Genomic DNA, 17,155 nt, shown 5'->3' on the forward strand with positions numbered 1-17,155 from the left:
GGAGTCGTAATACCATACGTCTCCAGGCACAGATTCCTGGGAGTAATTATTGACCACCGACTATCTTGGTCGAAACATATTGCTATGGTGAAGAAGAGGCTAATTAATTTTTGCCATGTACTTCGTTACATAGCTGGCATCAAAGGGGGTCCAACTGAGCGCTCCTTAATACGGCTTTACGAGGCTCTGTTTGTTGGCTACATCCGGTACAGTCTCCCAGTACTTTCTAGTATGAGCATTTCCTGCTTGCGGACTTTAGAGAGCGTGCAAGCGCAGGCACTGAAAATATGTCTTGGACTGCCCAGATGCACCTCTAACAAAGGCACAATTGAAGAGGCACACGCTCGCCCAATGTCCATATACTTGTCACACGAACCACTTCGTGTATATTTACGAGCACTTACAAGACACCGTTTTCACCCACTCAGCAAGATTCTGGATGAGAGGCCGACTGCAGTTTTACAAGTGCACTCCGCTGCCATCAGTCGCAAGTACCGACAGGATATGCCCTCCCATATCGTCCCACCCAACCACCATGGACGATGGATAAACCTTTGGTGCACCTTCGTGTTCCCGGAATACTAAAAAAATCTATGGTACCAATTAGTGGACTCAAACAACTTACTCTGGCACACATCTGGTCAGAATATCCCAGTTATATTCACGTATACACCGATGGATCTGTGTCAGCACAGGCATCCGCTGCAGCTGTGGTCATACCAGCTCAGAAAACGACTCTGCATTTCCTTTTGGGACATAACTCTACATCAACCGCTGCCGAACTTGTAGCCATTCGGGAATCTATTCGCTATATATGTGGGGAACCACCTCAAAAATGGTGTATATTCACGGACTCGAAGACTGCATTACAAATTTTGGAAAACTTCTTACGCCACACTGCCTATCAGTCCCTGGCACTAAACATTACGGAGCTCATCACATCTGCCCAGCTGCAAGGCCACATGATAATGTTTCAATGGATTCCTGCCCACTGCGGCCTCCATGGGAATGAGCAGGCCGATGTTGAAGCGAAAAGCGCACTCATCAATGGCTTCCAAACAGCTGTGCCTTTTTCAAGAGCGGATACGACGTGTCTTCTAAAGAGTTGTATGAATATTGCTACAGCGACTTACTGGGCTCAACCAGACGCCCGACACATGCGTCTAAGAAAGCTTGATCGAACATTTAAATTTACTGTTCCGCGTGATATTCCGCGTCATCAGACATGCTTGATACATCGACTTCGTTTAAACGTGGCTTTCACGCGCAAGTACTTACATTTAATTGGACAGATGGACTCACCGGAATGTTTAACTTGTGGCATCCCAGAGACTGTGGACCATGTATTATTGGTGTGCCCAGAGTATGCGAACGAAAGAAATGTGCTAGCTGCTTCCTTGAAGCGTTTGGACAAGAGGCCTCTGTCGGAGGAACTGCTGCTGGGCGCTTGGCAGGACAAGGGGAAGGGCATCCAGGCAGTGCGCGCTCTTTGCCGTTATTTGAGCGCCAGTGGACTTGATTCACGTTTGTAAAGCAAGCTGCTGTGTCTGTATATATATTTCATATGCCTTCTCCCACATCGTCACCCATCATGACCTTCTTTCTTCTCTCCTTCCCCTTCCCCAGTGCAGAGTAGCAGGCCAGATTTGAATTATTCGGGCCAACCTCTCTGCCTTTTCCTATCAATAAATCCATCTATCTATCTATGTGTTGTGTATGTAAGAGGGGATGCGGGATCGTTTAGTACGATAAGCCCGGAAGCCATTGCGAATTGGAGTTCTCCGCCACGCGCATCGCTTTGTTCCGGGCCCCATACTACATGTTTTGCGATAAAATCACCGGCGAGTACGACCTGCATTCCCTCTGTGAGTGTAAGTACCGCCCCAATCCAAAGCCTCACTCCTGACAATGTTGGAAATTAAATTAAAAAATAAAGCAGAATGAGAATTAGCCTGCACCAGCTGAGCTATATCAGGCCTAAACCAATCAAAAATAAATAAACAGGGCCCATTCGGCCAAAGATTTAATTTGGTGGGAAAAGCCAATTGGAAAAATAAAATTTGGCACGGTAACGCATCTTTGTCCGAAGGGCTCAACGAGCACAGAGGGTGGGCTAGCCTCGAAGAGCTGTTTTATTGTTCATAAAGGTGAAAAGCAGTAGAAGTGCCCAAGTGGTGGCCTTTATATACACATCCTAAAGGATGTGATAGGAATAAATCACACAGACACAAGCAGAAAAATAAATGAATGAATAATAAATAGTGGAAAATATAAAAACAAATAAATAACAATTAAAATTATAAAACAAATAATACAGAAATAATAAATGAAATAAAAAATAAAAGAAGTACACAAAATTGAGAAAAAGAAAGAGAAAAAATAAGTATTATACATGAAAGAAAATTGAATAGAATAAAGGATAAAAAAAAACCGACACAAGGTGTTTATTTGTCATGAAATGGTCATTAATACAGATGTAGAAGAGAAAACTGTACAAAGAGATATGTGTCATGAGACAATAACTAAGAGAAGTAGTGCATGCAATGGCAGTTAAAATATACAATCAAGAAGTTTTAGTGTGTATATGCAAATTATATACATTATATACATTCTAGTTATGTGCAGAGAATTAAAGATCTGATATGTACCGAAAAGGAAAGAAAAGAGAAGAAAGTAGAAAAGATAAATGAATCATAAACTGTTTATAAGAAAGGGACGTTTGCATTTATTGTAATTTAAACTACATTTTCCGTTCTGGAAAGGGCTGACATGATTGTCCGCCTCAATTGGCCTGAGTGGCCCATCCCAGAAAAGGGAAAATGCAGATTAGTCAGGTCCTGTGTGTCCGTCTGTAATCTGGCAAATTTTCACTGATGAGTGCAACCACTCTTAACAAAAGGGCACAGCATTTTTTGTTATCTAGCCAATCTCTCCAATGTAATGTCGTTTGGTCGTCAGCAAGGTTGCGAGGTAGACGTGATGTTACGTCAGATGTAATGGGACAGTTATTGGTGTAATGATGGACGTTACCATCAGGGTGACCGCACGGACATTGAGGCGATGTTGTTATACCAAAACGATTGAAATAAGCCGGAAAGCGGCCGTGTCCTGTCAAAAGTGTAACGAGTGGTTTCCCCCCAGGAAATGTTTTTGGCATGTTAAAAACTTTTGGAATTCAATCATAAATTACAGTGCCCTGATTGTTCTTCCGCCACCAGGTCTGCCATTGCGCTTTGACGGAATGTTTGAAGGCGTTGCGTACAGAAATTTTGGATGTTGAAGAATGTCTAATTCTTGTGTATTTATACGCCTGAGAAGCAATGGTATCTGCTATTTCATTTCCTAAAATGCCCCTGTGGGCAGGAACATGAAATAGCTTTACGGGACGGTCAGAGGCGACAGTTCTTAAAAGAGTTTTGATAGTATAGATTTCTGGGTCCGATATGAGATAGTTCGAAAGGGCATTCAGTACCGAGAGAGAATCTGTATAAATATATACAGGTGATATTCCTCTCTGATCTTTTAAATACCGTAATGCCTCCTCGAGCGCTATTTTTTTTGGCGCAATACGCGCTATTAGCCAATTCGACCCGAAACCGGCCTACTGCTAATATTCGGCCGGTTTGTGTAAGAGCAACGAATGCAGCACCTGCAGCCGTGGAGGTATATGCCATCCGTGAAGACATGAAGCGCCGCCGCAGCCATGTCCAAACGAACGTGCTCAAATGAAGTGACCTCCGACGGATGCTGAAGAGCCTCATCAAAAGGCGATGCCATTTCAGAAGCGAGGAACGTTTTTTGTCCAAATGGGGTATCTGATCTTAATACGAATAGTCTAAACATTGCGTTTAACCTGTCTAGGTCAAACTGCAGAGGAGGAGCATGCATTAAAATTTGGAGCGCCCTCGTGCTCGTTACGGAGTAGGCTCCCGTCAACGCCATTAACGGGGCCCGCTGCACAGTTATTAACCTAGCACGAAGTCCTAAGTGGGGACACTCAGTCCACCACACAGGGGACGCATAAGTGAGAGTGGGCAGAATGACTTGTTTATATAATGCTCTGAGCTGCTCCGGTGGCAGAGTGCCGCTCATGCGCAAGAGAGTTGCAAGCATCTTGGAATGCTCTTTGAGGTATTCGCCATGGGCTATGAACGACAAGGTGCAATCAATGAAGACGCCGAGCACCCGGATAGCTGGTCTGAACTTAAGACAGACGCCATCCAGTCGAACGGTTGGTGGAGTACGCCCCATGCCTCCCCTAGGAGGTGTGATTAGGACGCACTCCGTCTTCTGTGCACAGATAGTGACTCTTGCCGTCTTCGCCCATGTCGTCACTCGTCCGAGTGCATCCTCCGCCAAAGTCTGTAAAACTCTCCTGCTATCGCTTCGAGCAGCTCGAAGCGATAGGACTTGAGCTCGAAGTGAGTGTAAGTACCGCCCCAATCCAAAGTCTCACTCCTGACACTGTTGGAGAATAAATGCAAAAATAAAGCGGAGTGAGAAAATGCCTGCACCTGCGGGCTTAAGCCACTCAAAATAAAATGAATTGGGCCCAGTCGGCCACGAATTTTAATTTGGTGGAAAAAAGCCAGTTGAAAAAATAAACAGTGGGCACGGTAACACATCTGTGTTCGGAGGGTTTAGCTGGCACAGAGGGTGGGCAATCGTCGCAGAGCTGGTTTATTAATTTTCGTCGGGATGATAATTCAATAAATGTGCCCAGGGACACATACATGCACATGTCAAAATTATACTTAGAAGGCAACACACACAGGCAACACAGCAATTTAGTTTGATATTCCCTTTGAAGTGACCTGATCTTTTTGTAGAATTCGCTTACTACATTTTTCTATATCTTCAACAGAATTTAGTTCATGATGTTGTTCAAACCATTTATCTTCCTTTAATTCTTTGAGTACTCTTTCTTCTCCCTTCATAGTTAAATGAAATGTTACTGGTTGTTCTACTTTTTCTATTACCATTTGAATGTATCTATGGTCACTATCATTGGCATGTTTTAGAACTTTTGAACTTTTAATTGAACTGCTTAATGGTTGATTCACTAGGGTTAAATCTATCCATCCTTTGGCTCTACTTGTTTTAAATGTGGGTGGTGAATGCCTTTCGTTTAAAATTATAAGGTCATTACGTATTACAAATTCACAAGTTTCATTTCCTCTCTGATCATTTACTTTGCTTCCCCATATGACATTTTTTGCGTTGAATTCTCCCATTTCTAAGATCTCCTGTTTTTGAATGGCGCTATATCTAATTCAATTTTGAGTAAAATTGGTATGATATCTTCATTTGGGGGACAGTATACACTTGCTACAATAATTTTCTTTCTCCCCTTAATTATTCGAGCTATTACTACTTTTTCTTCTACCTTAATTGGGAAAACTTGTATATTATCTTGGTGTACAATTGTTGCCTTTGGCTTTTTACTGTTTGCTACTATTTTATGTTTTATCGGAAATGGAATTATTTTGTCGTTCAAAATGTACGGTTCCTGAATTACTGAGATATCGTGAGAATGTTCATTGTTAAAATCTTTCAATGATTGATTCGCTTTAAATCATCGTGCCAAGTTGATTTGTATTATTGTTATTGTTTCTTTGTTTCCTTTTTGCGTTAATTGCAATTGCCCTCTTTGATTTTCAAGATCTTGTTCCAGAGTGTTGTCTGCCATGGTGGTTGCAGTGGTTTGTCTTCCTAGTTCAGCCTTGCCAAAATCCTTTCTTTTTCTTCTTCTACCTTCTTCTGGTAGCATGGGCATGAATAAGCCAACAACGGGTGATTGCAATCCTCTGCATCATATCCCGCTTGCCGGCAGGCTAAGCAAAAAGACTCACGTTCGCACTCGTTTGCAATGTGTCCTGGTTTTGAACAGTTTATGCACCTAGCTGGTGCCTTGCAGAACCTGTCTGCGTGTTCCAGACACGGGCATTTTGAACATTTTGTGACAAATATGCTGTCACCTTTCCCATCCGATGTTTACATGCGTGCGACCTTCTAGTGCTTCGTATGCACGTTTGTTGACAGCGATTATGGCTGTTCTTCCTCTTCGTCCATCCCTAATTCCTTTCACTTGCATATCTTCTTTTTTTGCACTTGATGTTGTTTTGCGTTATGATAGTTTCCACAAGGTCTTCATCGTCAATGTCACCTTCTATTCCCACGATCTTGATTTCCAGTCGTCGTCCCTTGGGTTCCTTCACTTGCAGATCTTTCGTTGCTTCATTTTCTTTCACCATCTTGGCGATTGTCTCAAGAGACTCCTGATGTGATGAAACCACCAGTACTCCTTCCCTGCTTGTCCTCAGGGAGGTTTCCTTGATGGCCAGCTCCACAGGGTTGATGTTGCGTTTTATGTCTTCGAGAATTCGTTCCTTCCTTTTTGTCGTTGAAGTTATGATTAATGCTCTTGTCTGGCTTTGTTTTTGGTTTCCTTTTTGTTCCTTCATTTTCCTTCACGATGTCCGCATAGGATGGCCCTCCTTGGGTTCTTGCTCTACACTCTGCCAAATTCGGGTTAAGCTCAAACGAGTTGTTTGCAGTCCGGCTGAGCCTACACTCCTGATGTTGTTAATGTATCTTCCTCACTTCTTCTGGCATAGCCCAAACTATCTTCTTGTCCTTCACCTTCTTAATTTAAGTGCCCACTGCAGCAATTACCTTATTGTGCGCGCATCCCAACACCCTGTGGTGTCTGCTTGGGTGACGAAGGGTTAACTTCAAATGTTGTGAAATCTTCACTTGCGTTGTGCCACACTGTAACAACTTTTCCTGGATAGTTTCTTCTTCCTAATTCCAAATCTGAATAAAACAATTTTTCCGCTAATTTTGACGGATTTTTAGTGGTATCTTATAACACTGTAGTTCAGGCAACCCTGTGCTCCATTGTTTTTCTTCTATATCTAATATCTCGAAAACCAGTACTGATAGACAAAATCTGATTTCACTTTTGGATAGCCTTTTCTCAGCCTTTTAAAATGATGTACTATTATACTTTTCTGTGGCTTCACTATTCACGAAGTTATTCAACTTTATGTCGCGCCAGTTATCCTGCCGAGGAACGAGCCCCCTACTCCCATGGCAAGATGGTATTTTAGCTTATATCTTCTATTTTAGGCTATCGAAGGTCTGTGTTTTTGTTATTTGAGACTCCCTATCACTTTCTGATTCGCTGACCAATTTTAGACCGCGGGCGCCCTTATTTTTCTAGCTTCGAGTACCTTTCCACGGCGGCTTGCATTGGAGGAAGGAAACAACTTAGGAGAGGCCCTTGCCATTCCCAATGCATTGGAGAAAGTGTGGCGGAAGTGACGTCAAAATTTAGGGTTAGCCAAGTCGGGCCATTAGCAACGGCGACGCGTTGCTATGAAAACTCGGGCCACTAGCAACAGCGTTGCTAAGGGCCCTAGGTACGTGAGCGTCGCGGAGAAAAGGTAAAGGAGGAGGAGAGACGTTGCAGCGTCCGGTTGCGGCGCGGCCGCGCCGGCTTAAAAAAAAAATGACGTCAGGGCCTCTCCTAAGCTTTCCTTCCTCCATGGCGGCTTGAGTTCGATTAGGGTTAGTTTGTTTACAACTTGTTCAGGGACGTTTTTGGTGATATTTTCCGAATTACTGGGCGGATTTTCACGCGGTTTGTTTTTGGATGATCGCCAACACTTTTCGAAAGAGGAATGTGGAAGGAAATTGCCGGACTCACTCGTTTGCAGGTTGAAAATTGCAAAAAACGCCGCAGCTCGGCCGCCAGCAGCCGCACAGCCAGGAGACACCGATGATGATAGTAGACAGATGTAGTTTGAGGTGAAGAGATCACCTCTCCCGTACCACAGACGTATCGCGGGGAGAAGTGAGTCAATTGAAAATAAAATAAAACGCTATAGAACCAAAATGATAGTTTTGTAAAATAATGAAAGAATATGAAAGGGGGTAAGGGGATAGGGAGGTAAAGTGGGACAGAGTGTGTAGGCTACCATCAGCGATCCCCCGGCCCAGGGAACGGTCGCGGCGCCACCAGAAAATTTTATTGTTTTCCCTTTTTTATTTCTTACAAAATTATTCTTCTTCTTTACTGTTCTTCTTTCTTCTGTCTTGGACTGTCCTCTTGTACTTCTTTCTTCTGATTTGGTTTTTGGATTGCTGTGGTCCTCCTGACGGTTGTTTTCTTTTTTTTTGTGGGTGTGTGTGTGTTGGTCAAGGACTGCACATGTGTGTGGGCTCCATACGGGCTGGCACAGATGTACCCACCATGCTTGGTCTAAGAGGCCCGCATGATTTCCACACTGGAGTTAGTCAGAATATCCTAGAATGGTTTGTATCATTTCTTTTAATATGGTGGTGGTTCCTGTTTTTTTAATTATTTCTGGTTTTCTTCTGGAGATATCCTTTCCTAACATTTGTGTTAATTTTTTCCTTTGTGTCTTTGTGATCTCGCATAGTTTCAGATAATGGTCGAAGTCTTCTCCATCTATTCCACATTTACATTTAATGTTATTTCTGATATTAAATCTGTCTAGATAGAATGGAAAGCGGCCGTGGCCTGTGAGTGCTTGGGATATGTAGTGATCTGTAGTGAAATGTGCTGGAATATGTTTTATATTTTTAATCTAATGATACAGTTGGGAGTTTTTACCTTCATTTTTCCATATATCGTTCCATTTAGCTGTGATTTCTTTTTTCAGTTGAAGTTCGATGAAGTGTTTTGTTATTGGAATTTGCAATATGCTTCCATTTTTTGCGGCAGATTTAGCAAGTTCATCTGCCTTCTCATTTCCAATACATCCCTGATGCCCTCTTGTGAAACAGTGTGATTTCGTATTCTTTTGTCTGTTGAAGCTTTTGTTTAATCTCATTTATGAAGAAATTATTATTACTGTTTTTCAATCCATTTAATGTACTTAGGCTATCTGTAATTACGAAATGTTTGGTGTCCTTTTCCTGTGTTAAAATGTAGGCTATTGCTTCCTTGATGGTCACTGCTGCTTCAAAATTGCTGCTGTAGTTGGGAAGTTTATATTGTTGTTCAAAGAAAATGGAATTGTTGTTATCGTACATAACGTATGCTGCTCCTGTGTTATTGTCTGTTTTTGAGCCATCAGTATGCTCTTCTGGATTGAATTCCTCATAAACATATTTAACCTTTTGTGTTGGATGATAATACCAATTGTCCACTCTGACTGCTATCTCTCTTCCTGGACTTTCTTGGAGATTGCCTCCAGCGATTCGGGATGCTGTGAGACCACAACGACCCCATCTCGTCCCGTCCTCATGGTGGTATCTTGCAACTGGAGCTCCACTGGGTCAAGTCGTCTTTTCAGTTCCTCCAGAATTGCTTCCTTCCTTTTGTGTTCCGACGTAATGATGATTGCCTTGTACTCCTTTTCCAGTGGGAATCTCGTTAATCCATTCATGCGCGTCACTAATTAGATGACGAGGCATTTGGTTAAAAAAAACAGTTTCTCCTGCCAGCGCAAAGCTAACAAAAGTGGGTTATGGCCGCTACAGGGCTTCGCATCACCGAGACCGGAGCAGCGGGGCCGTAGCCCCACTGCGTTTGGCAAGTGAGCAGCTTCGGCTCCATGAGGTGCGTTTAGCTACCTATTGGAGGGAAAAGATATAAATAAATGTTACAACCACAAAGATGGAAAAAGTAGCGGCCGACTAATACACTAAGGAATAAAGAGGAAAAGAACCCAACGCAAGCCGGAACAAGGAAAATAGGAGAAAAAAAAAAGAATTAGAGAGCCCCCCCCCCCCCCCCCCCCCATGCCATTGCAGTCGCGCGCGCTGCAGATCGTTTTCTTAGTAAACCATTGAAGGCAGATGAGGCTTCCCAGAAGGACACGGGAGGAAAGCCAGATCAGGTCAAATTTGGCGAGTCCCAGGGCTTTGCCTGCTTCACTTGTAGCAGGGCAAAGCATACCTCTCGCTCCAAACGCCATACCAAATACTTGGAATTTCTTGGCAGTTGTAAATTTAGAACGTAGAGTCGAATATTTCTTTATTTTGTCTCTACATTTGCTGGTAAGGACGCCCTCATTGGCATCCCATTTATTTTGAGGGTTTCATGGGGCATTTCAACAACGAGATCCGGTTTAAGGCGGGTGCCTGAGCTGGTGGTGAAGACTGGCTCTTCTCGGACTGTTGCATTCGGGAGCTTCTCTTTGGTCAGCCAAGCGATTTGCTTGGCGATGTAGTTGTGGCGTTCTTTATGGGGGAGGTCAATTGACTCGCATTCCTGCAAGATATGGAAGGATGTTTCTTTGCGAAGGCCACACCTACGGCAGAGTTGAGCAGTGGGATCGGAACTTTGTTTATTGGTTAAAGACCAGGTTGGATACAGATTCGTTCTGAGGCGAAGAGCTCTAATTCTATCTCCATCGCACAAGAGTTTCGAGTTGTACCCAAGCCAGGCGTTTGCCTGGGCTTGCTGCTGGTGGGCGAACAGAACTTTATTTTCATATCGAGTGCTATAATTGTTCCATCATTTATCGCCACCCCGCTTTAGTGCAGCTTCAACAGACTTAGCACTAGTGGTGCCATCTGGAATGTCAAATAACTCATTTAGGTGGCGATAATGGGATTCCAGCTCAAGATCAAACAATCTGAAAACAAAGGGTTCGTTCAGGCGAAGCATTCTATTGAGGGATTTAAGTTGAACGGATTGTGCTGTTTTCTCAAGACAGATGAAACCTAAACCACCATATTTGGTAGGTAACCAGATGTGGGAGTTAGGAAAGCCGAGTGGAAGGTGTAAAGTGCGCTTAACCTTAAGGCAAATAAGCTTGTCGAGGCGACAAGCTTCCTGTTTCACTAGTAAGGTGTTAGAACAACCATATAGAAATGCGGGTAAAACCAGTTGTCTCCAGCAATTAAGCTTCTGAAAAGGTTTCAGTGAGGTTTTGGAAACAAGATCCAGCAATGCACGGGCCTTCTCTGACTCAACTAATGGACACTTATTGTCAAAGATAGGCCCAAATACTTTACTGGTTGATTTAATTCGTTACTATGGGTTACATAGTCGTTAATAGAAATATCCGGAAGATTGTAATTAAATCATTTCTTTTGGTGATCCACTCGCCAACCAAAGTATTGTGCTTTTGTTGGATTGATTTCTAAGTTGACATTGGAAAGATAATCAGAGGTATGGCTGATGAGTGCCTTGAGGCCTTCAAGGCTGTTGGAATTCAAAAGCAGATCATCGGCAAATGCTAGAGCTGGCAAAGAAGTGTCGTCCAGGTGCACTCCGGCTGGAATGGAGTTTAGTTGTTGGAGTAAAGGGTCGATAAAAAGATTAAACAAAAAAGGGGAAAGAGGGTCTCCTTGCTTGATGCCTCTTTTTAAAGGAACTTTGACATTATCCGTACGGCCTGAACTCCAGAACTTAGTCGTACAATTAGTGTACATTTCAAGTAATAGTAGCTGGATTTTAAAGAAGACTTGCTTGGATGCAAGAGCTGAAAAGATGGCATCATGGCAAACGGAATCAAAAGCCTTGCGGAGATCTAGGCTTACTGGAAAAAATGGCCGTTTTGACTTCTTAAGGTGTTTCATAAGTGCCTGAAGGAGCAAAAGGTTGGTGGAAGTAGAGCGGTCCTCCGAAAAACCTGATTGAAAGGAGTTGAATGTGTTAGGTGATTCGAGACGTGCGAGAAGAAGTTTAGAAAAGATTCGATAGAATGCTGGGGAGATAGAAATAGGGTGTAAGTCTGAAGCACCTCGGGGTCGAGGGCATTTAGGGATGAGCACAGTACGACTCAAGTTCCAACGAGAGAACCCCAAAGGAGAACCAGTTATTAATCATAGCAGTTAAGATCGGGATGGGGATTTTAGAAATTTCTGAAAAAGAGATGCCATCCGGGCCCGGAGCAGAGCTTTTAGAAATGGATTTAAGAACAGACAATACCTCTTCCTCAGTGAAGAGGTTCTTAACCAGCCGAGATTCAGTGTCCGCCTGTCTCGAAGTTCTTGGTATCCATTCTTATTGACCGCTAGAATGACCGTGGTACCCTTGCGAACGTGTTACTGTTCTTTCAGTCCGATGTCCTCAGGGTTGCATTTGAGGTCGTTCTGGAAGATGATCTTGTTTACCACTTCTTCCTGCGGTATGCCTTCGTCGATGCCAACTAGTTTCAGCTCAAGGCGACGTCCCTTGGGCTTCTTTATGTCCAAGTTCTTCAGCTTTTCTTTTTCTTCGACGTAGTTTTTCAATCGGTCGAGGGAATCTGCGTCCGTTGACGTGATAACCACTCCTTCTCTGCCCGGCCTCAACGTGGTATCCTTTATCTTCAGTTCAGTTGGGTCGATTTCTTTCTTTAGGACGTCCATGATTTTTTTTCTCGTCAAGGTTTTTGATGTGACGATGACTGCAGTTGTTTCTTGCATTTGCCTTTTCATTCCTGGTTTTTCCACAGGTTTTTGTGTGGCCTCTACATAACTCTGAGGGGGAGTTGGTCTTTGCAGCCCCTCAATCTGCCCGTTTGGAAACTGATTTTCATGCGTTGCTTCAAGTAACATCGACTTTAGTTTTGACACTTCTGTCACGACGGCGTCGAGCAGGTTTGCCGTTGTCTCATCTCCCTCCGAATGACTGAGATCTTACAGAGGGCTCTCATGATGCACTGGTTGCTCTTTGCCATTTTTTTGGTAATGGTCTTTATATCTTCTCTCCATGAGGTACTTTGTCGCTTGTGTCGCTTGCGACGCTTGCGTTGCTCTTCCTAGGAGTTTCGGCTCGATTTGGTGGTTTGCTGGGAGGCTCATGGAACTTTTCCTGATTCACTGGCTGATCGTCTTTTACTGAGTGTCATTCCTCTTCTCCAGACCTCCATTGTTGGTTGTTCTGACCCTCACTGTCCTCTTCGTTTGAGGCTTTTGTGTGCTGTTGGTTCTCTCTTGTTTTTTCTTTTTTTCGTTGTTCATTGTTTGATGTCCTTTCTTGGTCCTTTTCCTCTTGATATATCATGATGGAAAAGCAGCGCTACAGACGTGGACGGCGGTGAAGAACAAACACGATGGGCGCTGAACTCGCAACTGAAGTTTAAGCGTTTTCTTTCAAAATTCAACTTTAGTGGAATCTACTGCTGGTCTGGCAACCCCGTACATGGAAAACCTTGGGTTTTGCGTCACTGGCTTCGTTTCTCAACCACGAAAAATCCTATGCACACAAAAACTCTGCAGCAGGGTTCTCCATATTTTCCTTTTCAAAATGAATGGTTGAACTTGAAAATCGGATGGGTAGATTCCAAGTTATTGCCGTTTTTGCCAGAATTTGCTCTTACAGCAAGATGGCCGCGCCCATGGTCAGGGAAGCCGCTGCCGCCCCCTTGGGCGGATTGGGCTATTCCGGTGATTTCTTTTTGTTGTTTAGACTTCGCTAATGTCTTAGGAATCTTCTGGTAGTATTTTTTGTTCACTCGATGGCCCAGTTCTTGGAATATGAGTCAATGCCGAATTGCAAATAGGCTTAAGCCTCCCATGTGAATGTAAATAAAGGACTTTTCTCAGCCAAGACTGGTTCGATTTTGATGCGGTTTGCGTCAAAAAATGCGTGTAGCGTTTATAGACCTGGATTTTTTTGGTTGTAAAACGTTTATTGCAAACAGTCTGAAGGGCATATAGGCCCCTCGCCTAAACGACGGCCAGAAGGTCTTGGCTCCTGGCGGCGTCTTCGGCCAGTTGGACGACTTTTGTTTGAGTCTCCGGATCGGAGCTGAGTAGGAGAGCCTTCCATTGTTCAAGTGACTATTTTTTTTCCCTCCAGGGGGGCAAAAGGGCATTTCCAGAGAATATGGTTGAGGTCCGCTTTGGCCTTACATTGCTTACACTCGTTTGAATATTGTCCCGGATAATAACGACTACACATAACCGGGTTCGGAAACGTATAAGTTTGGAGACGGCGCCAAGAGGTGGCCTGACTCTGTCAATGATTTATCAGCGGCGGGGTACTTCATTCGATTAAGCCTATAATGTTGTGTGATCTCTCTGCAACACACAAGACGATCCCTGTCTGCGAAGCGCTCGGTATGGCCACTGACTCGGAAAGCAAGACCTCGAGCCAGTTCGTGAGCTGCTTCATTTCCAGCCAGGGATGCGTGTGCAGGTGTCCAGACTATGCGAATTTTGCGGTCGTCCCTTGCAGTCCGCAGGATTCTGTTCGTCAGAGGGGAGACCCTCCCCTTGGCAAAGTTCATCACTGCTACCTTTGAGTCACTGACTATCGTTGACGCATCCGTGCCCACTATTGCAAGTGCGATGGCGGCTTCTTCTGAAATTTCGGGACTGCCCGTCGTGATCGAGGCGCCGGCTCGGAGATATGTCTCGGCGCTAGCTACCGCTATCATTATTCTCCCCTTCCCGCAATTAGCTGAATTCCACGTAGGCCACGTCTTCTCAGATAGTTTTTAAAACATTTGCCGAGGGCTTCAGCCCGTTTCTCTCTGCGATCCTTGTGGTGGACGGGATGCATGTTTTTCGGTAGTGGTGGGATCATCAGCCTATCGCGCACGTTCTTAAGCATGTCCACTTTCGGACCTCGCTGACTCTCGTAATTTATTCCTAGTTTCGCTAGAATTTTCCTGCCTGTAATGCTTCCCGACAGCCTTTCGTACTGAGAGATTGTCACGCTTTCCACAATTTCATCCAGTGTGTTGTGAAGACCTAGTTCTAAAAGTTTTGCGGTGGGGATCCGAATTGGTAAACCCAGCGCCTGCTTGACACTTCTGCGAATGATCCCTTCCAGCTTGGACTTCTCCACTGCCTTCAGATTAAGGAAAGGAGCTACGTAAGCAATCTTACTTATTACAAAGGCTTGAACTAATCTGATTAAATTCGTTTCTTTCATGCCATAGCACCTATTTGCGATTCTGCGGATGAGCCGCATAGTCTGTTGCGCGCATATCTCAAACTTTTTTATTGTTTCTCCATTGAAACCGTTGTTTTGAATGTACAGCCCTAAGACTCTAATCCTGTCCACCGTCGGGATATCAAGTCCCTGAGCCTTAAGAGATATCCGCGGGGGATCCGACCGTGATTTCCTCTTTGGTTGGTAAAAAAGCATTTCCGGTTTTTGCGGGGAGCACCTAAGTCCCCTATCATTTACGTACTTTTCAACTTCTCCTATGGCCATTTGGAGAGTCTCCTCTATTTGACCGTCGGTTCCTTTGCCAATCCACATAGTTATGTCATCCGCATACATGCAATGACTGAGACCTTCAATCGTTGCTAGTTTGCTAGGAAGCCTGATCATGGCCACGTTGAATAGAAGCGGGGACAGTACGGATCCCTGCGGGGTCCCCTTGCTACCTAGCTCTATGTAGTCTGATTTACTTTCCCCGAAGTTAATTTGGGCCACTCTGTCGGAAAGGAAACTTTAACATAGTTGTAGGTTTTCGGGCCTACTCCCAGGAGGCTGAGATTATCCAGGATCGCCTTGTGCTTGACGTTATCGAAAGCCTTCACCCGGTCAAGACCCAAGATGACCTTCGTGTCCCGCGTTCGTGAGTCCAGAATTTTATGTTTTAGTTGCAGCATCACGTCCTGCATTGAGGGATGAGACCTGAATCCCACCATGGAGATAGGATAAAGATGGTGGTCTTCCATGTAGCTGTTGAGACGTGTCTGCAGTACATGCTCCATCAATTTCCCTGCACAGGAGGTTAGGGATATAGGCCTTAGATTCTCGATCGACAGAGGTTTCCCCGGTTTAGGAATAAGTACCACCTTAGCCGACTTCCACTGCTTAGGAATCTCACGCGCCTCCCAACATTTCTGCATGTAGGCAGTAAGTGCTGTTGTAGAGTTGTTGTCGAGATTTCTGAGCAATTTGTTGCTTACCCCATCCGGCCCGGGCGCTGAATTAGTATTTAATCTAGCGAGCTCTGCTCGCACTTCGAAATCAGTAATGGGTTCGTCCAAGCGATCGTTGGATTTCCCACAGTAACCCTGCAGAGGTACCTTCTCGGTGTCCCCTATGTACTTAGATCGAATCTCATCGAGCAGCTCTTGCTCTGTGCCCTCATGTTTATGCTGGATCTTTTGGAGGTTTTGCCTCTGGGCCGTTTTACATCCGTCAGGGTCTAGTAGGTATCTGAGTAAACTTCATGTGCGGGCCAGACTTATATTCCCGTCTATTTTGTCGCATAGCGATTCCCAGTTTTGCCTAGAAAGTTTGAGCGCATATTCCTATATCTCTTTGTTGTGCCTATAACTAGCATATAACTATACAGAAGAAGTTAATATAACAGCAGATATAAAGATATTGTTACTTAGCTGTATTCGCTGTTCGTGATGAGGATGAAGAAGTGCAACAGACTCGGAGAAGACGACGACGCTGAGTGTTGTGAAATCGGTGCCCTCATCAACGTTAGTTGCGCGGACAGCTTTGGGACTGCAAATCTTCCACGTAACATCTCTTGGTGGAGGTGAATCTATTCGATCCCCTGTCATAAGCTGGATCTACGCAGCGGCTGCCACATCGGAACCACTGCGATGATTACCCACGCCTCTACGTCTACAGCCGCCGCACCTGCTGTTGTAATGGCCCACCCCCGTGACCCCGGAACCTTCTGCGGGACCGACGACGTCGACGTAGACGAGTGGCTAGCCCTACACGAGCGCGTGAGCAAGCACAACAGGTGGGATGCCACACTCATGCTCGCGAATGTAATATTTTACTTGGCTGGGACCGCGCGGGTGTGGTTTGAAACCCACGAAGATGAGCTAACATCTTGGGATATTTGCAAACAGAAGCTGCACGACCTATTCGGAAAGCCTATTGGCCGCCACATTGCCGCCAAAAAAGTGCTCGCCTCTCGCGCCCAAACGTCTACGGAGTCTTATCTCACATTCAAGCCGCAAAGTCGACCAAGGCATGCCTGAGGAGGATAAAGTCGGCCATATAGTAAAACTCATTGCCGACGATGCCTTCAACCTCCTGTTGTGCAGGGATTGCTCCACCGTGGACACTGTGCTACAAGTGTGCCGACGTTTCGAGCAGGCGAAACAGAGGCGCATATCTCACCGTTTCGACCGGCGTCCGAACACGGCTGCTAGCTCCTCCTGTATCGGCATCCCGACTCCTCGACTTTCTCGCAAAGTCAGACAGGCCGGAAATCCGGACTTGCCGTGGGACTGCAGTGATCTCTGA

At 44.8% G+C, this 17,155-nt stretch overlaps 1 pseudogene; it reads right to left on the reverse strand.

Moving 5' to 3' along the window:
• Positions 1–13,587: 13,587 nt before the first annotated feature.
• Positions 13,588–17,155, reverse strand: part of LOC146210279 (uncharacterized) — a 41,126-nt pseudogene continuing 37,558 nt past the window's right edge.

This window comes from Amblyomma maculatum, chromosome 1 (assembly GCF_055883805.1).
Source record: "Amblyomma maculatum isolate TAMU_Amacu chromosome 1, ASM5588380v1, whole genome shotgun sequence".
NCBI lineage: Eukaryota > Metazoa > Arthropoda > Arachnida > Ixodida > Ixodidae > Amblyomma > Amblyomma maculatum.